This window comes from Lissotriton vulgaris, chromosome 8 (assembly GCF_964263255.1).
Source record: "Lissotriton vulgaris chromosome 8, aLisVul1.2, whole genome shotgun sequence".
Classification (NCBI taxonomy): Eukaryota; Metazoa; Chordata; class Amphibia; order Caudata; family Salamandridae; genus Lissotriton; species Lissotriton vulgaris.
The window spans coordinates 155,705,313-155,728,557 of NC_141696.1; the positions used below are offsets into that span (position 1 = coordinate 155,705,313).

Below are 23,245 nucleotides of genomic sequence, written 5' to 3' on the forward strand. Positions count from 1 at the left end.
TGTCAGAAGTGGGATTTGAACCCACGCCTCCAGAAGAGACTGCGACCTGAACGCAGCGCATTAGACCACTCGGCCATCCTGACTTGCATTTGTGGAACATTCCACAGGCCAGACAGCCATGCAAGTGGGGTACCGAAAAGGCATGCCCTCAATTTATTTATCCTATTATAAGTACTTCCAACAGATCTTTGAACAATCCATAGAGAGCAGTACCTATGAAGAACTCTTTAGACCTTTAAGGCGTACAAAGAGAAAGTGCTATTAACCAGCCACTTGAAAGGCCCAAAGCTGCTTTGAAATTGAGTCAACAGCCACCTCTTGGCTAGCTAAAGCAAATTCAACAAGGAATTTCAATGTCACAACATAGGGTGGAATACGCAAATCTAAGCAGCCCCTGATCACAGCCCTGAGGAAATTGCCGTAAGTGTGCTGGAGTCCAACTGTCTACCAGATGCTAGGCATTCTTCCATATTTGCATGGCCTGTCTGGCCAGGGCATACAAGAGCATGACTCTTCCAGATGAGCTCTTACATGGGTCCTATGCTCATATAGTAAGGACTGCACTTTGTCAGCAAGACTTTATACAACCGAAATATATGAGAAACCCCAGCTCTCTTGACTAGATGAGGACGGAATCACATCCCAGGTGAAGACCAACAGATGCAACTTCCATCAGATGTTAACCTGAAAAAGGAGATTACATCTCCAAAAGTCATGTCAGAAGTGGGATTCGAACCCACGCCTCCAGAGGAGACTGCGTCCTAAACACAGCACCTTAGACCACTCGGCCATCCTGACAGTGCAGAGTCTTAAGAAATGTATAAAAGTCACTCAGAAATTTCTGCCTCCATGCAAGCCTGAAATAATTTAAACCTTCAAACACAAGGTGCAACTTTATGCACAGGACAATAAACACAGAAGATCACATGTGAAAGCATTTCATTTCACAGGTGTACAATTTTTATGCTTTTAAAATACCTCATACCTCTCACCAGCTATTTAGGGTCCTGTATCCTACTCACAAAATTACCTTGCCTGCGACCTCTCTCTCTACACAAACAACTACTGCACAGGAAGTAGGAAGGCAGAAGGTGGGGCATATTATGCAAATGTATGCTGTCATTGTGCCTTGCAGATTCATGCAGGATTTCTAGATCCTTGCTGGATACAAGAGAGCAGACCTTGTTTCAGATCAACTGTCCCTAGCAGGGAACGTCTGAGCACATGCAGTCTTTTGCTCTCTAGCCCCTGGCCTGGGACTTACCCTCACTGGCTGAGGCGTGAATTTCTGCATACCAACGTTGCATAGATGGTACGTTTGTGGTCGGTTTGGGATGGGTGGGAGGTCAAAAGCATGGAAAAGTATGTCGCCTTCACTTCTAGTCTCCTCTTCTAGGCCTACCTGCCGTTCACTCACTCTGTCTTTGTTTCATTCTCTCCTTCCTCAACACCCCTTCTCACTCACTCGCTCTATCACTTGTGCTCTTTCCCCTTGCTCTGCATTTCATAGTGGAAACATCTCTTGAATGGAGCATTAGAAAATGAGGTTACATAAAATTAACAATCTACTTATTGGAAACCAAAAATATCACAAGACTGAATGTAACCCATTTCATTAATAAAAGGGACTTTTTAAGCACCCCCCAAAAAAGACATAAAACACCACGAGTGCTAGAAGAATATTATACGAGCTTGAAGACAGAATTGGGCAAATTAATTTGCAGTTGAAACTGAAGTTTGTTACTTATTCAGATATTATATGCACTGCCAATTTTTAGCTGAGATTCTAAAAGAACTCAGAGACAAAATGGACTTAAAGTTTTGTCAGAAGTGGGATTCGAACCCACGCCTCCAGGAGAGACTGCGGTCTTAACGCAGCGCCTTAGACCACTCGGCCATCCTGACCACATTTGCTTGATCATCTACAGAGAGGGAAAGATATTGTGAACCAAAAAAAGCACACAACTTAGGTCATGAGTGGCTAGAGCAAGAAAAAAACTCACTGCACTTTTCCAAGTAGACAACCATATAAGCCCATGTGAGGGAAATGATCTGATTTTTTCTCTCCCAAGAAAAAAGTAGAGTAAACACACAATTGTCAGAAGTGGGATTTGAACCCACGCCTCCAGAAGAGACTGCGACCTGAACGCAGCGCCTTAGACCACTCGGCCATCCTGACTTGCATTCGTGGAACCTTCCACAGGCCAGACAGCCATGCAAGTGGGGTACCGAAAAGGCATGCCCTCAATTTATTTATCCTATTATAAGTACTTCCAACAGATCTTTGAACAATCCATAGAGAGCAGTACCTATGAAGAACTCTTTAGACCTTTAAGGCGTACAAAGAGAAAGTGCTATTAACCAGCCACTTGAAAGGCCCAAAGCTGCTTTGAAATTGAGTCAACAGCCACCTCTTGGCTAGCTAAAGCAAATTCAACAAGGAATTTCAATGTCACAACATAGGGTGGAATACGCAAATCTAAGCAGCCCCTGATCACAGCCCTGAGGAAATTGCCGTAAGTGTGCTGGAGTCCAACTGTCTACCAGATGCTAGGCATTCTTCCATATTTGCATGGCCTGTCTGGCCAGGGCATACAAGAGCATGACTCTTCCAGATGAGCTCTTACATGGGTCCTATGCTCATATAGTAAGGACTGCACTTTGTCAGCAAGACTTTATACAACCGAAATATATGAGAAACCCCAGCTCTCTTGACTAGATGAGGACGGAATCACATCCCAGGTGAAGACCAACAGATGCAACTTCCATCAGATGTTAACCTGAAAAAGGAGATTACATCTCCAAAAGTCATGTCAGAAGTGGGATTCGAACCCACGCCTCCAGAGGAGACCGCAGCCTAAACACAGCGCCTTAGACCACTCGGCCATCCTGACAGTGCAGAGTCTTAAGAAATGTATAAAAGTCACTCAGAAATTTCTGCCTCCATGCAAGCCTGAAATAATTTAAACCTTCAAACACAAGGTGCAACTTTATGCACAGGACAATAAACACAGAAGATCACATGTGAAAGCATTTCATTTCACAGGTGTACAATTTTTATGCTTTTAAAATACCTCATACCTCTCACCAGCTATTTAGGGTCCTGTATCCTACTCACAAAATTACCTTGCCTGCGACCTCTCTCTCTACACAAACAACTACTGCACAGGAAGTAGGAAGGCAGAATGTGGGGCATATTATGCAAATGTATGCTGTCATTGTGCCTTGCAGATTCATGCAGGATTTCTAGATCCTTGCTGGATACAAGAGAGCAGACCTTGTTTCAGATCAACTGTCCCTAGCAGGGAACGTCTGAGCACATGCAGTCTTTTGCTCTCTAGCCCCTGGCCTGGGACTTACCCTCACTGGCTGAGGCGTGAATTTCTGCATACCAACGTTGCATAGATGGTACGTTTGTGGTCGGTTTGGGATGGGTGGGAGGTCAAAAGCATGGAAAAGTATGTCGCCTTCACTTCTAGTCTCCTCTTCTAGGCCTACCTGCCGTTCACTCACTCTGTCTTTGTTTCATTCTCTCCTTCCTCAACACCCCTTCTCACTCACTCGCTCTATCACTTGTGCTCTTTCCCCTTGCTCTGCATTTCATAGTGGAAACATCTCTTGAATGGAGCATTAGAAAATGAGGTTACATAAAATTAACAATCTACTTATTGGAAACCAAAAATATCACAAGACTGAATGTAACCCATTTCATTAATAAAAGGGACTTTTTAAGCACCCCCCAAAAAACACATAAAACACGACGAGTGCTAGAAGAATATTATACGAGCTTGAAGACAGAATTGGGCAAATTAATTTGCAGTTGAAACTGAAGTTTGTTACTTATTCAGATATTATATGCACTGCCAATTTTTAGCTGAGATTCTAAAAGAACTCAGAGACAAAATGGACTTAAAGTTTTGTCAGAAGTGGGATTCGAACCCACGCCTCCAGGAGAGACTGCGGCCTTAACGCATCGCCTTAGACCACTCGGCCATCCTGACCACATTTACTTGATCATCTACAGAGAGGGAAAGATATTGTGAACCAAAAAAAGCACACATCTTAGGTCATGAGTGGCTAGAGCAAGAAAAAAACTCACTGCACTTTTCCAAGTAGACAACCATATAAGCCCATGTGAGGGAAATGATCAGATTTTTTCTCTCTCAAGAAAAAAGTAGAGTAAACACACAATTGTCAGAAGTGGGATTTGAACCCACGCCTCCAGAAAAGACTGCGACCTGAACGCAGCGCCTTAGACCACTCGGCCATCCTGACTTGCATTTGTGGAACCTTCCACAGGCCAGACAGCCATGCAAGTGGGGTACCGAAAAGGCATGCCCTCAATTTATTTATCCTATTATAAGTACTTCCAACAGATCTTTGAACAATCCATAGAGAGCAGTACCTATGAAGAACTCTTTAGACCTTTAAGGCAAACAAAGAGAAAGTGCTATTAACCAGCCACTTGAAAGGCCCAAAGCTGCTTTGAAATTGAGTCAACAGCCACCTCTTGGCTAGCTAAAGCAAATTCAACAAGGAATTTCAATGTCACAACATAGGGTGGAATACGCAAATCTAAGCAGCCCCTGATCACAGCCCTGAGGAAATTGCCGTAAGTGTGCTGGAGTCCAACTGTCTACCAGATGCTAGGCATTCTTCCCTATTTGCATGGCCTGTCTGGCCAGGGCATACAAGAGCATGACTCTTCCAGATGAGCTCTTACATGGGTCCTATGCTCATATAGTAAGGACTGCACTTTGTCAGCAAGACTTTATACAACCGAAATATATGAGAAACCCCAGCTCTCTTGACTAGATGAGGACGGAATCACATCCTAGGTGAAGTCCAACAGATGCAACTTCCATCAGATGTTAACCTGAAAAAGGAGATTACATCTCCAAAAGTCATGTCAGTAGTGGGATTCGAACCCACACCTCCAGAGGAGACTGCGGCCTAAACACAGCGCCTTAGACCACTCGGCCATCCTGACAGCGCAGAGTCTTAAGAAATGTATAAAAGTCACTCAGAAATTTCTGCCTCCATGCAAGCCTGAAATAATTTAAACCTTCAAACACAAGGTGCAACTTTATGCACAGGACAATAAACACAGAAGATCACATGTGAAAGCATTTCATTTCACAGGTGTACAATTTTTATGCTTTTAGAAAACCTCATACCTCTCACCAGCTATTTAGGGTCCTGTATCCTACTCACAAAATTACCTTGCCTGCGACCTCTCTCTCTACACAAACAACTACTGCACAGGAAGTAGGAAGGCAGAAGGTGGGGCATATTATGCAAATGTATGCTGTCATTGTGCCTTGCAGATTCATGCAGGATTTCTAGATCCTTGCTGGATACAAGAGAGCAGACCTTGTTTCAGATCAACTGTCCCTAGCAGGGAACGTCTGAGCACATGCAGTCTTTTGCTCTCTAGCCCCTGGCCTGGGACTTACCCTCACTGGCTGAGACGTGAATTTCTGCATACCAACGTTGCATAGATGGTACGTTTGTGGTCAGTTTCGGATGGGTGGGAGGTCAAAAGCAGGGAAAACTATGTCGCCTTCACTTCTAGTCTCCTCTTCTAGGCCTACCTGCTGTTCACTCACTCTGTCTTTGTTTCATTCTCTCCTTCCTCAACACCCCTTCTCACTCACTCGCTCTATCACTTGTGCTCTTTCCCCTTGCTCTGCATTTCATAGTGGAAACATCTCTTGAATGGAGCATTAGAAAATGAGGTTACATAAAATTAACAATCTACTTATTGGAAACCAAAAATATCACAAGACTGAATGTAACCCATTTCATTAATAAAAGGGACTTTTTAAGCACCCCCCAAAAAACACATAAAACACCACGAGTGCTAGAAGAATATTATACGAGCTTGAAGACAGAATTGGGCAAATTAATTTGCAGTTGAAACTGAAGTTTGTTACTTATTCAGATATTATATGCACTGCCAATTTTTAGCTGAGATTCTAAAGAACTCAGAGACAAAATGGACTTAAAGTTTTGTCAGAAGTGGGATTCGAACCCAAGCCTCCAGGAGAGACTGCGGCCTTAACGCAGCGCCTTAGACCACTCAGCCATCCTGACCACATTTGCTTGATCATCTACAGAGAGGGAAAGATATTGTGAACCAAAAAAAGCACACAACTTAGGTCATGAGTGGCTAGAGCAAGAAAAAAACTCACTGCACTTTTCCAAGTAGACATCCATATAAGCCCATGTGAGGGAAATGATCTGATTTTCTCTCTCCCAAGAAAAAAGTAGAGTAAACACACATTTGTCAGAAGTGGGATTTGAACCCATGCCTCCAGAAGAGACTGCGACCTGAACGCAGCGCATTAGACCACTCGGCCATCCTGACTTGCATTTGTGGAACCTTCCACAGGCCAGACAGCCATGCAAGTGGGGTACCGAAAAGGCATGCCCTCAATTTATTTATCCTATTATAAGTACTTCCAACAGATCTTTGAACAATCCATAGAGAGCAGTACCTATGAAGAACTCTTTAGACCTTTAAGGCGTACAAAGAGAAAGTGCTATTAACCAGCCACTTGAAAGGCCCAAAGCTGCTTTGAAATTGAGTCAACAGCCACCTCTTGGCTAGCTAAAGCAAATTCAACAAGGAATTTCAATGTCACAACATAGGGTGGAATACGCAAATCTAAGCAGCCCCTGATCACAGCCCTGAGGAAATTGCCGTAAGTGTGCTGGAGTCCAACTGTCTACCAGATGCTAGGCATTCTTCCATATTTGCATGGCCTGTCTGGCCAGGGCATACAAGAGCATGACTCTTCCAGATGAGCTCTTACATGGGTCCTATGCTCATATAGTAAGGACTGCACTTTGTCAGCAAGACTTTATACAACCGAAATATATGAGAAACCCCAGCTCTCTTGACTAGATGAGGACGGAATCACATCCCAGGTGAAGACCAACAGATGCAACTTCCATCAGATGTTAACCTGAAAAAGGAGATTACATCTCCAAAAGTCATGTCAGAAGTGGGATTCGAACCCACGCCTCCAGAGGAGACTGCAGCCTAAACACAGCGCCTTAGACCACTCGGCCATCCTGACAGTGCAGAGTCTTAAGAAATGTATAAAAGTCACTCAGAAATTTCTGCCTCCATGCAAGCCTGAAATAATTTAAACCTTCAAACACAAGGTGCAACTTTATGCACAGGACAATAAACACAGAAGATCACATGTGAAAGCATTTCATTTCACAGGTGTACAATTTTTATGCTTTTAAAATACCTCATACCTCTCACCAGCTATTTAGGGTCCTGTATCCTACTCACAAAATTACCTTGCCTGCGACCTCTCTCTCTACACAAACAACTACTGCACAGGAAGTAGGAAGGCAGAATGTGGGGCATATTATGCAAATGTATGCTGTCATTGTGCCTTGCAGATTCATGCAGGATTTCTAGATCCTTGCTGGATACAAGAGAGCAGACCTTGTTTCAGATCAACTGTCCCTAGCAGGGAACGTCTGAGCACATGCAGTCTTTTGCTCTCTAGCCCCTGGCCTGGGACTTACCCTCACTGGCTGAGGCGTGAATTTCTGCATACCAACGTTGCATAGATGGTACGTTTGTGGTCGGTTTGGGATGGGTGGGAGGTCAAAAGCATGGAAAAGTATGTCGCCTTCACTTCTAGTCTCCTCTTCTAGGCCTACCTGCCGTTCACTCACTCTGTCTTTGTTTCATTCTCTCCTTCCTCAACACCCCTTCTCACTCACTCGCTCTATCACTTGTTCTCTTTCCCCTTGCTCTGCATTTCATAGTGGAAACATCTCTTGAATGGAGCATTAGAAAATGAGGTTACATAAAATTAACAATCTACTTATTGGAAACCAAAAATATCACAAGACTGAATGTAACCCATTTCATTAATAAAAGGGACTTTTTAAGCACCCCCCAAAAAACACATAAAACACCACGAGTGCTAGAAGAATATTATACGAGCTTGAAGACAGAATTGGGCAAATTAATTTGCAGTTGAAACTGAAGTTTGTTACTTATTCAGATATTATATGCACTGCCAATTTTTAGCTGAGATTCTAAAAGAACTCAGAGACAAAATGGACTTAAAGTTTTGTCAGAAGTGGGATTCGAACCCACGCCTCCAGGAGAGACTGCGGCCTTAACGCAGCGCCTTAGACCACTCGGCCATCCTGACCACATTTGCTTGATCATCTACAGAGAGGGAAAGATATTGTGAACCAAAAAAAGCACACATCTTAGGTCATGAGTGGCTAGAGCAAGAAAAAAACTCACTGCACTTTTCCAAGTAGACAACCATATAAGCCCATGTGAGGGAAATGATCAGATTTTTTCTCTCTCAAGAAAAAAGTAGAGTAAACACACAATTGTGAGAAGTGGGATTTGAACCCACGCCTCCAGAAAAGACTGCGACCTGAACGCAGCGCCTTAGACCACTCGGCCATCCTGACTTGCATTTGTGGAACCTTCCACAGGCCAGACAGCCATGCAAGTGGGGTACCGAAAAGGCATGCCCTCAATTTATTTATCCTATTATAAGTACTTCCAACAGATCTTTGAACAATCCATAGAGAGCAGTACTTATGAAGAACTCTTTAGACCTTTAAGGCGTACAAAGAGAAAGTGCTATTAACCAGCCACTTGAAAGGCCCAAAGCTGCTTTGAAATTGAGTCAACAGCCACCTCTTGGCTAGCTAAAGCAAATTCAACAAGGAATTTCAATGTCACAACATAGGGTGGAATACGCAAATCTAAGCAGCCCCTGCTCACAGCCCTGAGGAAATTGCCGTAAGTGTGCTGGAGTCCAACTGTCTACCAGATGCTAGGCATTCTTCCATATTTGCATGGCCTGTCTGGCCAGGGCATACAAGAGCATGACTCTTCCAGATGAGCTCTTACATGGGTCCTATGCTCATATAGTAAGGACTGCACTTTGTCAGCAAGACTTTATACAACCGAAATATATGAGAAACCCCAGCTCTCTTGACTAGATGAGGACGGAATCACATCCTAGGTGAAGACCAACAGATGCAACTTCCATCAGATGTTAACCTGAAAAAGGAGATTACATCTCCAAAAGTCATGTCAGTAGTGGGATTCGAACCCACGCCTCCAGAGGAGACTGCGGCCTAAACACAGCGCCTTAGACCACTCGGCCATCCTGACAGTGCAGAGTCTTAAGAAATGTATAAAAGTCACTCAGAAATTTCTGCCTCCATGCAAGCCTGAAATAATTTAAACCTTCAAACACAAGGTGCAACTTTATGCACAGGACAATAAACACAGAAGATCACATGTGAAAGCATTTCATTTCACAGGTGTACAATTTTTATGCTTTTAGAATACCTCATACCTCTCACCAGCTATTTAGGGTCCTGTATCCTACTCACAAAATTACCTTGCCTGCGACCTCTCTCTCTACACAAACAACTACTGCACAGGAAGTAGGAAGGCAGAAGGTGGGGCATATTATGCAAATGTATGCTGTCATTGTGCCTTGCAGATTCATGCAGGATTTATAGATCCTTGCTGGATACAAGAGAGCAGACCTTGTTTCAGATCAACTGTCCCTAGCAGGGAACGTCTGAGCACATGCAGTCTTTTGCTCTCTAGCCCCTGGCCTGGGACTTACCCTCACTGGCTGAGGCGTGAATTTCTGCATACCAACGTTGCATAGATGGTACGTTTGTGGTCGGTTTGGGATGGGTGGGAGGTCAAAAGCAGGGAAAAGTATGTCGCCTTCACTTCTAGTCTCCTCTTCTAGGCCTACCTGCCGTTCACTCACTCTGTCTTTGTTTCATTCTCTCCTTCCTCAACACCCCTTCTCACTCACTCGCTCTATCACTTGTGCTCTTTCCCCTTGCTCTGCATTTCATAGTGGAAACATCTCTTGAATGGAGCATTAGAAAATGAGGTTACATAAAATTAACAATCTACTTATTGGAAACCAAAAATATCACAAGACTGAATGTAACCCATTTCATTAATAAAAGGGACTTTTTAAGCACCCCCCAAAAAACACATAAAACACCACGAGTGCTAGAAGAATATTATACGAGCTTGAAGACAGAATTGGGCAAATTAATTTGCAGTTGAAACTGAAGTTTGTTACTTATTCAGATATTATATGCACTGCCAATTTTTAGCTGAGATTCTAAAAGAACTCAGAGACAAAATGGACTTAAAGTTTTGTCAGAAGTGGGATTCGAACCCACGCCTCCAGGAGAGACTGCGGCCTTAACGCAGCGCCTTAGACCACTCGGCCATCCTGACCACATTTGCTTGATCATCTACATAGAGGGAAAGATATTGTGAACCAAAAAAAGCACTCATCTTAGGTCATGAGTGGCTAGAGCAAGAAAAAAACTCACTGCACTTTTCCAAGTAGACAACCATATAAGCCCATGTGAGGGAAATGATCAGATTTTTTTCTCTCTCAAGAAAAAAGTAGAGTAAACACACAATTGTCAGAAGTGGGATTTGAACCCACGCCTCCAGAAGAGACTGCGACCTGAACGCAGCGCCTTAGACCACTCTGCCATCCTGACTTGCATTTGAGGAACCTTCCACAGGCCAGACAGCCATGCAAGTGGGGTACCGAAAAGGCATGCCCTCAATTTATTTATCCTATTATAAGTACTTCCAACAGATCTTTGAACAATCCATAGAGAGCAGTACCTATGAAGAACTCTTTAGACCTTTAAGGCGTACAAAGAGAAAGTGCTATTAACCAGCCACTTGAAAGGCCCAAAGCTGCTTTGAAATTGAGTCAACAGCCACCTCTTGGCTAGCTAAAGCAAATTCAACAAGGAATTTCAATGTCACAACATAGGGTGGAATACGCAAATCTAAGCAGCCCCTGATCACAGCCCTGAGGAAATTGCCGTAAGTGTGCTGGAGTCCAACTGTCTACCAGATGCTAGGCATTCTTCCATATTTGCATGGCCTGTCTGGCCAGGGCATACAAGAGCATGACTCTTCCAGATGAGCTCTTACATGGGTCCTATGCTCATATAGTAAGGACTGCACTTTGTCAGCAAGACTTTATACAACCGAAATATATGAGAAACCCCAGCTCTCTTGACTAGATGAGGACGGAATCACATCCCAGGTGAAGACCAACAGATGCAACTTCCATCAGATGTTAACCTGAAAAAGGAGATTACATCTCCAAAAGTCATGTCAGAAGTGGGATTCGAACCCACGCCTCCAGAGGAGACTGCAGCCTAAACACAGCGCCTTAGACCACTCGGCCATCCTGACAGTGCAGAGTCTTAAGAAATGTATAAAAGTCACTCAGAAATTTCTGCCTCCATGCAAGCCTGAAATAATTTAAACCTTCAAACACAAGGTGCAACTTTATGCACAGGACAATAAACACAGAAGATCACATGTGAAAGCATTTCATTTCACAGGTGTACAATTTTTATGCTTTTAAAATACCTCATACCTCTCACCAGCTATTTAGGGTCCTGTATCCTACTCACAAAATTACCTTGCCTGCGACCTCTCTCTCTACACAAACAACTACTGCACAGGAAGTAGGAAGGCAGAAGGTGGGGCATATTATGCAAATGTATGCTGTCATTGTGCCTTGCAGATTCATGCAGGATTTCTAGATCCTTGCTGGATACAAGAGAGCAGACCTTGTTTCAGATCAACTGTCCCTAGCAGGGAACGTCTGAGCACATGCAGTCTTTTGCTCTCTAGCCCCTGGCCTGGGACTTACCCTCACTGGCTGAGGCGTGAATTTCTGCATACCAACGTTGCATAGATGGTACGTTTGTGGTCGGTTTGGGATGGGTGGGAGGTCAAAAGCATGGAAAAGTATGTCGCCTTCACTTCTAGTCTCCTCTTCTAGGCCTACCTGCCGTTCACTCACTCTGTCTTTGTTTCATTCTCTCCTTCCTCAACACCCCTTCTCACTCACTCGCTCTATCACTTGTGCTCTTTCCCCTTGCTCTGCATTTCATAGTGGAAACATCTCTTGAATGGAGCATTAGAAAATGAGGTTACATAAAATTAACAATCTACTTATTGGAAACCAAAAATATCACAAGACTGAATGTAACCCATTTCATTAATAAAAGGGACTTTTTAAGCACCCCCCAAAAAACACATAAAACACGACGAGTGCTAGAAGAATATTATACGAGCTTGAAGACAGAATTGGGCAAATTAATTTGCAGTTGAAACTGAAGTTTGTTACTTATTCAGATATTATATGCACTGCCAATTTTTAGCTGAGATTCTAAAAGAACTCAGAGACAAAATGGACTTAAAGTTTTGTCAGAAGTGGGATTCGAACCCACGCCTCCAGGAGAGACTGCGGCCTTAACGCAGCGCCTTAGACCACTCGGCCATCCTGACCACATTTGCTTGATCATCTACAGAGAGGGAAAAATATTGTGAACCAAAAAAAGCACACATCTTAGGTCATGAGTGGCTAGAGCAAGAAAAAAACTCACTGCACTTTTCCAAGTAGACAACCATATAAGCCCATGTGAGGGAAATGATCAGATTTTTTCTCTCTCAAGAAAAAAGTAGAGTAAACACACAATTGTCAGAAGTGGGATTTGAACCCACGCCTCCAGAAGAGACTGCGACCTGAACGCAGCGCCTTAGACCACTCGGCCATCCTGACTTGCATTTGTGGAACCTTCCACAGGCCAGACAGCCATGCAAGTGGGGTACCGAAACGGCATGCCCTCAATTTATTTATCCTATTATAAGTACTTCCAACAGATCTTTGAACAATCCATAGAGAGCAGTACCTATGAAGAACTCTTTAGACCTTTAAGGCGTACAAAGAGAAAGTGCTATTAACCAGCCACTTGAACGGAACAAAGCTGCTTTGAAATTGAGTCAACAGCCACCTCTTGGCTAGCTAAAGCAAATTCAACAAGGAATTTCAATGTCACAACATAAGGTGAAATACGCAAATCTAAGCAGCCCCTGATCACAGCCCTGAGGAAATTGCCGTAAGTGTGCTGGAGTCCAACTGTCTACCAGATGCTAGGCATTCTTCCATATTTGCATGGCCTGTCTGGCCAGGGCATACAAGAGCATGACTCTTCCAGATGAGCTCTTACATGGGTCCTATGCTCATATAGTAAGGACTGCACTTTGTCAGCAAGACTTTATACAACCGAAATATATGAGAAACCCCAGCTCTCTTGACTAGATGAGGACGGAATAACATCCCAGGTGAAGACCAACAGATGCAACTTCCATCAGATGTTAACCTGAAAAAGGAGATTACATCTCCAAAAGTCATGTCAGAAGTGGGATTCGAACCCACGCCTCCAGAGGAGACTGCGGCCTAAACACAGCGCCTTAGACCACTCGGCCATCCTGACAGTGCAGAGTCTTAAGAAATGTATAAAAGTCACTCAGAAATTTCTGCCTCCATGCAAGCCTGAAATAATTTAAACCTTCAAACACAAGGTGCAACTTTATGCACAGGACAATAAACACAGAAGATCACATGTGAAAGCATTTCATTTCACAGGTGTACAATGTTTATGCTTTTAGAATACCTCATACCTCTCACTAGCTATTTAGGGTCCTGTATCCTACTCACAAAATTACCTTGCCTGCGACCTCTCTCTCTACACAAACAACTACTGCACAGGAAGTAGGAAGGCAGAAGGTGGGGCATATTATGCAAATGTATGCTGTCATTGTGCCTTGCAGATTCATGCAGGATTTCTAGATCCTTGCTGGATACAAGAGAGCAGACCTTGTTTCAGATCAACTGTCCCTAGCAGGGAACGTCTGAGCACATGCAGTCTTTTGCTCTCTAGCCCCTGGCCTGGGACTTACCCTCACTGGCTGAGGCGTGAATTTCTGCATACCAACGTTGCATAGATGGTACGTTTGTGGTCGGTTTGGGATGGGTGGGAGGTCAAAAGCAGGGAAAAGTATGTCGCCTTCACTTCTAGTCTCCTCTTCTAGGCCAACCTGCCGTTCACTCACTCTGTCTTTGTTTCATTCTCTCCTTCCTCAACACCCCTTCTCACTCACTCGCTCTATCACTTGTGCTCTTTCCCCTTGCTCTGCATTTCATAGTGGAAACATCTCTTGAATGGAGCATTAGAAAATGAGGTTACATAAAATTAACAATCTACTTATTGGAAACCAAAAATATCACAAGACTGAATGTAACCCATTTCATTAATAAAAGGGACTTTTTAAGCACCCCCCAAAAAACACATAAAACACCACGAGTGCTAGAAGAATATTATACGAGCTTGAAGACAGAATTGGGCAAATTAATTTGCAGTTGAAACTGAAGTTTGTTACTTATTCAGATATTATATGCACTGCCAATTTTTAGCTGAGATTCTAAAAGAACTCAGAGACAAAATGGACTTAAAGTTTTGTCAGAAGTGGGATTCGAACCCACGCCTCCAGGAGAGACTGCGGCCTTAACGCAGCGCCTTAGACCACTCGGCCATCCTGACCACGTTTGCTTGATCATCTACAGAGAGGGAAAGATATTGTGAACCAAAAAAAGCACACAACTTAGGTCATGAGTGGCTAGAGCAAGAAAAAAACTCACTGCACTTTTCCAAGTAGACATCCATATAAGCCCATGTGAGGGAAATGATCTGATTTTTTCTCTCCCAAGAAAAAAGTAGAGTAAACACACAATTGTCAGAAGTGGGATTTGAACCCACGCCTCCAGAAGAGACTGCGACCTGAACGCAGCGCATTAGACCACTCGGCCATCCTGACTTGCATTTGTGGAACATTCCACAGGCCAGACAGCCATGCAAGTGGGGTACCGAAAAGGCATGCCCTCAATTTATTTATCCTATTATAAGTACTTCCAACAGATCTTTGAACAATCCATAGAGAGCAGTACCTATGAAGAACTCTTTAGACCTTTAAGGCGTACAAAGAGAAAGTGCTATTAACCAGCCACTTGAAAGGCCCAAAGCTGCTTTGAAATTGAGTCAACAGCCACCTCTTGGCTAGCTAAAGCAAATTCAACAAGGAATTTCAATGTCACAACATAGGGTGGAATACGCAAATCTAAGCAGCCCCTGATCACAGCCCTGAGGAAATTGCCGTAAGTGTGCTGGAGTCCAACTGTCTACCAGATGCTAGGCATTCTTCCATATTTGCATGGCCTGTCTGGCCAGGGCATACAAGAGCATGACTCTTCCAGATGAGCTCTTACATGGGTCCTATGCTCATATAGTAAGGACTGCACTTTGTCAGCAAGACTTTATACAACCGAAATATATGAGAAACCCCAGCTCTCTTGACTAGATGAGGACGGAATCACATCCCAGGTGAAGACCAACAGATGCAACTTCCATCAGATGTTAACCTGAAAAAGGAGATTACATCTCCAAAAGTCATGTCAGAAGTGGGATTCGAACCCACGCCTCCAGAGGAGACTGCGTCCTAAACACAGCACCTTAGACCACTCGGCCATCCTGACAGTGCAGAGTCTTAAGAAATGTATAAAAGTCACTCAGAAATTTCTGCCTCCATGCAAGCCTGAAATAATTTAAACCTTCAAACACAAGGTGCAACTTTATGCACAGGACAATAAACACAGAAGATCACATGTGAAAGCATTTCATTTCACAGGTGTACAATTTTTATGCTTTTAAAATACCTCATACCTCTCACCAGCTATTTAGGGTCCTGTATCCTACTCACAAAATTACCTTGCCTGCGACCTCTCTCTCTACACAAACAACTACTGCACAGGAAGTAGGAAGGCAGAAGGTGGGGCATATTATGCAAATGTATGCTGTCATTGTGCCTTGCAGATTCATGCAGGATTTCTAGATCCTTGCTGGATACAAGAGAGCAGACCTTGTTTCAGATCAACTGTCCCTAGCAGGGAACGTCTGAGCACATGCAGTCTTTTGCTCTCTAGCCCCTGGCCTGGGACTTACCCTCACTGGCTGAGGCGTGAATTTCTGCATACCAACGTTGCATAGATGGTACGTTTGTGGTCGGTTTGGGATGGGTGGGAGGTCAAAAGCATGGAAAAGTATGTCGCCTTCACTTCTAGTCTCCTCTTCTAGGCCTACCTGCCGTTCACTCACTCTGTCTTTGTTTCATTCTCTCCTTCCTCAACACCCCTTCTCACTCACTCGCTCTATCACTTGTGCTCTTTCCCCTTGCTCTGCATTTCATAGTGGAAACATCTCTTGAATGGAGCATTAGAAAATGAGGTTACATAAAATTAACAATCTACTTATTGGAAACCAAAAATATCACAAGACTGAATGTAACCCATTTCATTAATAAAAGGGACTTTTTAAGCACCCCCCAAAAAAGACATAAAACACCACGAGTGCTAGAAGAATATTATACGAGCTTGAAGACAGAATTGGGCAAATTAATTTGCAGTTGAAACTGAAGTTTGTTACTTATTCAGATATTATATGCACTGCCAATTTTTAGCTGAGATTCTAAAAGAACTCAGAGACAAAATGGACTTAAAGTTTTGTCAGAAGTGGGATTCGAACCCACGCCTCCAGGAGAGACTGCGGTCTTAACGCAGCGCCTTAGACCACTCGGCCATCCTGACCACATTTGCTTGATCATCTACAGAGAGGGAAAGATATTGTGAACCAAAAAAAGCACACAACTTAGGTCATGAGTGGCTAGAGCAAGAAAAAAACTCACTGCACTTTTCCAAGTAGACAACCATATAAGCCCATGTGAGGGAAATGATCTGATTTTTTCTCTCCCAAGAAAAAAGTAGAGTAAACACACAATTGTCAGAAGTGGGATTTGAACCCACGCCTCCAGAAGAGACTGCGACCTGAACGCAGCGCCTTAGACCACTCGGCCATCCTGACTTGCATTCGTGGAACCTTCCACAGGCCAGACAGCCATGCAAGTGGGGTACCGAAAAGGCATGCCCTCAATTTATTTATCCTATTATAAGTACTTCCAACAGATCTTTGAACAATCCATAGAGAGCAGTACCTATGAAGAACTCTTTAGACCTTTAAGGCGTACAAAGAGAAAGTGCTATTAACCAGCCACTTGAAAGGCCCAAAGCTGCTTTGAAATTGAGTCAACAGCCACCTCTTGGCTAGCTAAAGCAAATTCAACAAGGAATTTCAATGTCACAACATAGGGTGGAATACGCAAATCTAAGCAGCCCCTGATCACAGCCCTGAGGAAATTGCCGTAAGTGTGCTGGAGTCCAACTGTCTACCAGATGCTAGGCATTCTTCCATATTTGCATGGCCTGTCTGGCCAGGGCATACAAGAGCATGACTCTTCCAGATGAGCTCTTACATGGGTCCTATGCTCATATAGTAAGGACTGCACTTTGTCAGCAAGACTTTATACAACCGAAATATATGAGAAACCCCAGCTCTCTTGACTAGATGAGGACGGAATCACATCCCAGGTGAAGACCAACAGATGCAACTTCCATCAGATGTTAACCTGAAAAAGGAGATTACATCTCCAAAAGTCATGTCAGAAGTGGGATTCGAACCCACGCCTCCAGAGGAGACCGCAGCCTAAACACAGCGCCTTAGACCACTCGGCCATCCTGACAGTGCAGAGTCTTAAGAAATGTATAAAAGTCACTCAGAAATTTCTGCCTCCATGCAAGCCTGAAATAATTTAAACCTTCAAACACAAGGTGCAACTTTATGCACAGGACAATAAACACAGAAGATCACATGTGAAAGCATTTCATTTCACAGGTGTACAATTTTTATGCTTTTAAAATACCTCATACCTCTCACCAGCTATTTAGGGTCCTGTATCCTACTCACAAAATTACCTTGCCTGCGACCTCTCTCTCTACACAAACAACTACTGCACAGGAAGTAGGAAGGCAGAATGTGGGGCATATTATGCAAATGTATGCTGTCATTGTGCCTTGCAGATTCATGCAGGATTTCTAGATCCTTGCTGGATACAAGAGAGCAGACCTTGTTTCAGATCAACTGTCCCTAGCAGGGAACGTCTGAGCACATGCAGTCTTTTGCTCTCTAGCCCCTGGCCTGGGACTTACCCTCACTGGCTGAGGCGTGAATTTCTGCATACCAACGTTGCATAGATGGTACGTTTGTGGTCGGTTTGGGATGGGTGGGAGGTCAAAAGCATGGAAAAGTATGTCGCCTTCACTTCTAGTCTCCTCTTCTAGGCCTACCTGCCGTTCACTCACTCTGTCTTTGTTTCATTCTCTCCTTCCTCAACACCCCTTCTCACTCACTCGCTCTATCACTTGTGCTCTTTCCCCTGGCTCTGCATTTCATAGTGGAAACATCTCTTGAATGGAGCATTAGAAAATGAGGTTACATAAAATTAACAATCTACTTATTGGAAACCAAAAATATCACAAGACTGAATGTAACCCATTTCATTAATAAAAGGGACTTTTTAAGCACCCCCCAAAAAACACATAAAACACGACGAGTGCTAGAAGAATATTATACGAGCTTGAAGACAGAATTGGGCAAATTAATTTGCAGTTGAAACTGAAGTTTGTTACTTATTCAGATATTATATGCACTGCCAATTTTTAGCTGAGATTCTAAAAGAACTCAGAGACAAAATGGACTTAAAGTTTTGTCAGAAGTGGGATTCGAACCCACGCCTCCAGGAGAGACTGCGGCCTTAACGCATCGCCTTAGACCACTCGGCCATCCTGACCACATTTACTTGATCATCTACAGAGAGGGAAAGATATTGTGAACCAAAAAAAGCACACATCTTAGGTCATGAGTGGCTAGAGCAAGAAAAAAACTCACTGCACTTTTCCAAGTAGACAACCATATAAGCCCATGTGAGGGAAATGATCAGATTTTTTCTCTCTCAAGAAAAAAGTAGAGTAAACACACAATTGTCAGAAGTGGGATTTGAACCCACGCCTCCAGAAAAGACTGCGACCTGAACGCAGCGCCTTAGACCACTCGGCCATCCTGACTTGCATTTGTGGAACCTTCCACAGGCCAGACAGCCATGCAAGTGGGGTACCGAAAAGGCATGCCCTCAATTTATTTATCCTATTATAAGTACTTCCAACAGATCTTTGAACAATCCATAGAGAGCAGTACCTATGAAGAACTCTTTAGACCTTTAAGGCAAACAAAGAGAAAGTGCTATTAACCAGCCACTTGAAAGGCCCAAAGCTGCTTTGAAATTGAGTCAACAGCCACCTCTTGGCTAGCTAAAGCAAATTCAACAAGGAATTTCAATGTCACAACATAGGGTGGAATACGCAAATCTAAGCAGCCCCTGATCACAGCCCTGAGGAAATTGCCGTAAGTGTGCTGGAGTCCAACTGTCTACCAGATGCTAGGCATTCTTCCCTATTTGCATGGCCTGTCTGGCCAGGGCATACAAGAGCATGACTCTTCCAGATGAGCTCTTACATGGGTCCTATGCTCATATAGTAAGGACTGCACTTTGTCAGCAAGACTTTATACAACCGAAATATATGAGAAACCCCAGCTCTCTTGACTAGATGAGGACGGAATCACATCCTAGGTGAAGTCCAACAGATGCAACTTCCATCAGATGTTAACCTGAAAAAGGAGATTACATCTCCAAAAGTCATGTCAGTAGTGGGATTCGAACCCAAACCTCCAGAAGAGACTGCGGCCTAAACACAGCGCCTTAGACCACTCGGCCATCCTGACAGCGCAGAGTCTTAAGAAATGTATAAAAGTCACTCAGAAATTTCTGCCTCCATGCAAGCCTGAAATAATTTAAACCTTCAAACACAAGGTGCAACTTTATGCACAGGACAATAAACACAGAAGATCACATGTGAAAGCATTTCATTTCACAGGTGTACAATTTTTATGCTTTTAGAAAACCTCATACCTCTCACCAGCTATTTAGGGTCCTGTATCCTACTCACAAAATTACCTTGCCTGCGACCTCTCTCTCTACACAAACAACTACTGCACAGGAAGTAGGAAGGCAGAAGGTGGGGCATATTATGCAAATGTATGCTGTCATTGTGCCTTGCAGATTCATGCAGGATTTCTAGATCCTTGCTGGATACAAGAGAGCAGACCTTGTTTCAGATCAACTGTCCCTAGCAGGGAACGTCTGAGCACATGCAGTCTTTTGCTCTCTAGCCCCTGGCCTGGGACTTACCCTCACTGGCTGAGACGTGAATTTCTGCATACCAACGTTGCATAGATGGTACGTTTGTGGTCAGTTTCGGATGGGTGGGAGGTCAAAAGCAGGGAAAACTATGTCGCCTTCACTTCTAGTCTCCTCTTCTAGGCCTACCTGCTGTTCACTCACTCTGTCTTTGTTTCATTCTCTCCTTCCTCAACACCCCTTCTCACTCACTCGCTCTATCACTTGTGCTCTTTCCCCTTGCTCTGCATTTCATAGTGGAAACATCTCTTGAATGGAGCATTAGAAAATGAGGTTACATAAAATTAACAATCTACTTATTGGAAACCAAAAATATCACAAGACTGAATGTAACCCATTTCATTAATAAAAGGGACTTTTTAAGCACCCCCCAAAAAACACATAAAACACCACGAGTGCTAGAAGAATATTATACGAGCTTGAAGACAGAATTGGGCAAATTAATTTGCAGTTGAAACTGAAGTTTGTTACTTATTCAGATATTATATGCACTGCCAATTTTTAGCTGAGATTCTAAAAGAACTCAGAGACAAAATGGACTTAAAGTTTTGTCAGAAGTGGGATTCGAACCCACGCCTCCAGGAGAGACTGCGGCCTTAACGCATCGCCTTAGACCACTCGGCCATCCTGACCACATTTACTTGATCATCTACAGAGAGGGAAAGATATTGTGAACCAAAAAAAGCACACATCTTAGGTCATGAGTGGCTAGAGCAAGAAAAAAACTCACTGCACTTTTCCAAGTAGACAACCATATAAGCCCATGTGAGGGAAATGATCAGATTTTTTCTCTCTCAAGAAAAAAGTAGAGTAAACACACAATTGTCAGAAGTGGGATTTGAACCCACGCCTCCAGAAAAGACTGCGACCTGAACGCAGCGCCTTAGACCACTCGGCCATCCTGACTTGCATTTGTGGAACCTTCCACAGGCCAGACAGCCATGCAAGTGGGGTACCGAAAAGGCATGCCCTCAATTTATTTATCCTATTATAAGTACTTCCAACAGATCTTTGAACAATCCATAGAGAGCAGTACCTATGAAGAACTCTTTAGACCTTTAAGGCAAACAAAGAGAAAGTGCTATTAACCAGCCACTTGAAAGGCCCAAAGCTGCTTTGAAATTGAGTCAACAGCCACCTCTTGGCTAGCTAAAGCAAATTCAACAAGGAATTTCAATGTCACAACATAGGGTGGAATACGCAAATCTAAGCAGCCCCTGATCACAGCCCTGAGGAAATTGCCGTAAGTGTGCTGGAGTCCAACTGTCTACCAGATGCTAGGCATTCTTCCCTATTTGCATGGCCTGTCTGGCCAGGGCATACAAGAGCATGACTCTTCCAGATGAGCTCTTACATGGGTCCTATGCTCATATAGTAAGGACTGCACTTTGTCAGCAAGACTTTATACAACCGAAATATATGAGAAACCCCAGCTCTCTTGACTAGATGAGGACGGAATCACATCCTAGGTGAAGTCCAACAGATGCAACTTCCATCAGATGTTAACCTGAAAAAGGAGATTACATCTCCAAAAGTCATGTCAGTAGTGGGATTCGAACCCACACCTCCAGAGGAGACTGCGGCCTAAACACAGCGCCTTAGACCACTCGGCCATCCTGACAGCGCAGAGTCTTAAGAAATGTATAAAAGTCACTCAGAAATTTCTGCCTCCATGCAAGCCTGAAATAATTTAAACCTTCAAACACAAGGTGCAACTTTATGCACAGGACAATAAACACAGAAGATCACATGTGAAAGCATTTCATTTCACAGGTGTACAATTTTTATGCTTTTAGAAAACCTCATACCTCTCACCAGCTATTTAGGGTCCTGTATCCTACTCACAAAATTACCTTGCCTGCGACCTCTCTCTCTACACAAACAACTACTGCACAGGAAGTAGGAAGGCAGAAGGTGGGGCATATTATGCAAATGTATGCTGTCATTGTGCCTTGCAGATTCATGCAGGATTTCTAGATCCTTGCTGGATACAAGAGAGCAGACCTTGTTTCAGATCAACTGTCCCTAGCAGGGAACGTCTGAGCACATGCAGTCTTTTGCTCTCTAGCCCCTGGCCTGGGACTTACCCTCACTGGCTGAGACGTGAATTTCTGCATACCAACGTTGCATAGATGGTACGTTTGTGGTCAGTTTGGGATGGGTGGGAGGTCAAAAGCAGGGACAACTATGTCGCCTTCACTTCTAGTCTCCTCTTCTAGGCCTACCTGCTGTTCACTCACTCTGTCTTTGTTTCATTCTCTCCTTCCTCAACACCCCTTCTCACTCACTCGCTCTATCACTTGTGCTCTTTCCCCTTGCTCCGCATTTCATAGTGGAAACATCTCTTGAATGGAGCATTAGAAAATGAGGTTACATAAAATTAACAATCTACTTATTGGAAACCAAAAATATCACAAGACTGAATGTAACCCATTTCATTAATAAAAGGGACTTTTTAAGCACCCCCCAAAAAACACATAAAACACCACGAGTGCTAGAAGAATATTATACGAGCTTGAAGACAGAATTGGGCAAATTAATTTGCAGTTGAAACTGAAGTTTGTTACTTATTCAGATATTATATGCACTGCCAATTTTTAGCTGAGATTCTAAAAGAACTCAGAGACAAAATGGACTTAAAGTTTTGTCAGAAGTGGGATTTGAACCCACGCCTCCAGGAGAGACTGCGGCCTTAACGCAGCGCCTTAGACCACTCGGCCATCCTGACCACATTTGCTTGATCATCTACAGAGAGGGAAAGATATTGTGAACCAAAAAAAGCACACATCTTAGGTCATGAGTGGCTAGAGCAAGAAAAAAACTCACTGCACTTTTCCAAGTAGACAACCATATAAGCCCATGTGAGGGAAATGATCAGATTTTTTTCTCTCTCAAGAAAAAAGTAGAGTAAACACACAATTGTCAGAAGTGGGATTTGAACCCACGCCTCCAGAAGAGACTGCGACCTGAACGCAGGGCCTTAGACCACTCGGCCATCCTGACTTGCATTTGTGGAACCTTCCACAGGCCAGACAGCCATGCAAGTGGGGTACCGAAAAGGCATGCCCTCAATTTATTTATCCTATTATAAGTACTTCCCACAGATCT

General features: G+C 43.6%; 22 non-coding genes across 22 annotated transcripts; all 22 read right to left on the bottom strand.

Moving 5' to 3' along the window:
- Window positions 1-715: 715 nt before the first annotated feature.
- TRNAL-UAG (transfer RNA leucine (anticodon UAG)) lies at window positions 716-798 on the bottom strand. The gene has a single exon. It is a non-coding gene; the product is annotated as a tRNA-Leu (tRNA).
- A 1,024-nt stretch (window positions 799-1,822) lies between these two features.
- TRNAL-AAG (transfer RNA leucine (anticodon AAG)) lies at window positions 1,823-1,905 on the bottom strand. The gene has a single exon. It is a non-coding gene; the product is annotated as a tRNA-Leu (tRNA).
- Window positions 1,906-2,096: 191 nt separating this feature from the next.
- On the bottom strand, window positions 2,097-2,179 carry TRNAL-CAG (transfer RNA leucine (anticodon CAG)). Its single transcript has one exon. It is a non-coding gene; the product is annotated as a tRNA-Leu (tRNA).
- A 1,739-nt stretch (window positions 2,180-3,918) lies between these two features.
- TRNAL-AAG (transfer RNA leucine (anticodon AAG)) lies at window positions 3,919-4,001 on the bottom strand. The gene has a single exon. It is a non-coding gene; the product is annotated as a tRNA-Leu (tRNA).
- A 191-nt stretch (window positions 4,002-4,192) lies between these two features.
- On the bottom strand, window positions 4,193-4,275 carry TRNAL-CAG (transfer RNA leucine (anticodon CAG)). The gene has a single exon. It is a non-coding gene; the product is annotated as a tRNA-Leu (tRNA).
- A 2,727-nt stretch (window positions 4,276-7,002) lies between these two features.
- Window positions 7,003-7,085, bottom strand: TRNAL-UAG (transfer RNA leucine (anticodon UAG)). Its single transcript has one exon. It is a non-coding gene; the product is annotated as a tRNA-Leu (tRNA).
- A 1,024-nt stretch (window positions 7,086-8,109) lies between these two features.
- On the bottom strand, window positions 8,110-8,192 carry TRNAL-AAG (transfer RNA leucine (anticodon AAG)). The gene has a single exon. It is a non-coding gene; the product is annotated as a tRNA-Leu (tRNA).
- A 2,013-nt stretch (window positions 8,193-10,205) lies between these two features.
- TRNAL-AAG (transfer RNA leucine (anticodon AAG)) lies at window positions 10,206-10,288 on the bottom strand. The gene has a single exon. It is a non-coding gene; the product is annotated as a tRNA-Leu (tRNA).
- A 907-nt stretch (window positions 10,289-11,195) lies between these two features.
- Window positions 11,196-11,278, bottom strand: TRNAL-UAG (transfer RNA leucine (anticodon UAG)). The gene has a single exon. It is a non-coding gene; the product is annotated as a tRNA-Leu (tRNA).
- A 1,024-nt stretch (window positions 11,279-12,302) lies between these two features.
- Window positions 12,303-12,385, bottom strand: TRNAL-AAG (transfer RNA leucine (anticodon AAG)). The gene has a single exon. It is a non-coding gene; the product is annotated as a tRNA-Leu (tRNA).
- A 191-nt stretch (window positions 12,386-12,576) lies between these two features.
- TRNAL-CAG (transfer RNA leucine (anticodon CAG)) lies at window positions 12,577-12,659 on the bottom strand. The gene has a single exon. It is a non-coding gene; the product is annotated as a tRNA-Leu (tRNA).
- A 632-nt stretch (window positions 12,660-13,291) lies between these two features.
- On the bottom strand, window positions 13,292-13,374 carry TRNAL-UAG (transfer RNA leucine (anticodon UAG)). The gene has a single exon. It is a non-coding gene; the product is annotated as a tRNA-Leu (tRNA).
- Window positions 13,375-14,398: 1,024 nt separating this feature from the next.
- TRNAL-AAG (transfer RNA leucine (anticodon AAG)) lies at window positions 14,399-14,481 on the bottom strand. Its single transcript has one exon. It is a non-coding gene; the product is annotated as a tRNA-Leu (tRNA).
- Window positions 14,482-15,387: 906 nt separating this feature from the next.
- TRNAL-UAG (transfer RNA leucine (anticodon UAG)) lies at window positions 15,388-15,470 on the bottom strand. Its single transcript has one exon. It is a non-coding gene; the product is annotated as a tRNA-Leu (tRNA).
- A 1,024-nt stretch (window positions 15,471-16,494) lies between these two features.
- TRNAL-AAG (transfer RNA leucine (anticodon AAG)) lies at window positions 16,495-16,577 on the bottom strand. Its single transcript has one exon. It is a non-coding gene; the product is annotated as a tRNA-Leu (tRNA).
- A 191-nt stretch (window positions 16,578-16,768) lies between these two features.
- On the bottom strand, window positions 16,769-16,851 carry TRNAL-CAG (transfer RNA leucine (anticodon CAG)). Its single transcript has one exon. It is a non-coding gene; the product is annotated as a tRNA-Leu (tRNA).
- A 1,739-nt stretch (window positions 16,852-18,590) lies between these two features.
- On the bottom strand, window positions 18,591-18,673 carry TRNAL-AAG (transfer RNA leucine (anticodon AAG)). Its single transcript has one exon. It is a non-coding gene; the product is annotated as a tRNA-Leu (tRNA).
- Window positions 18,674-18,864: 191 nt separating this feature from the next.
- On the bottom strand, window positions 18,865-18,947 carry TRNAL-CAG (transfer RNA leucine (anticodon CAG)). The gene has a single exon. It is a non-coding gene; the product is annotated as a tRNA-Leu (tRNA).
- Window positions 18,948-20,686: 1,739 nt separating this feature from the next.
- TRNAL-AAG (transfer RNA leucine (anticodon AAG)) lies at window positions 20,687-20,769 on the bottom strand. Its single transcript has one exon. It is a non-coding gene; the product is annotated as a tRNA-Leu (tRNA).
- A 191-nt stretch (window positions 20,770-20,960) lies between these two features.
- TRNAL-CAG (transfer RNA leucine (anticodon CAG)) lies at window positions 20,961-21,043 on the bottom strand. The gene has a single exon. It is a non-coding gene; the product is annotated as a tRNA-Leu (tRNA).
- Window positions 21,044-22,782: 1,739 nt separating this feature from the next.
- Window positions 22,783-22,865, bottom strand: TRNAL-AAG (transfer RNA leucine (anticodon AAG)). Its single transcript has one exon. It is a non-coding gene; the product is annotated as a tRNA-Leu (tRNA).
- A 192-nt stretch (window positions 22,866-23,057) lies between these two features.
- On the bottom strand, window positions 23,058-23,140 carry TRNAL-CAG (transfer RNA leucine (anticodon CAG)). Its single transcript has one exon. It is a non-coding gene; the product is annotated as a tRNA-Leu (tRNA).
- Between the last annotated feature and the right edge of the window lie 105 nt (window positions 23,141-23,245).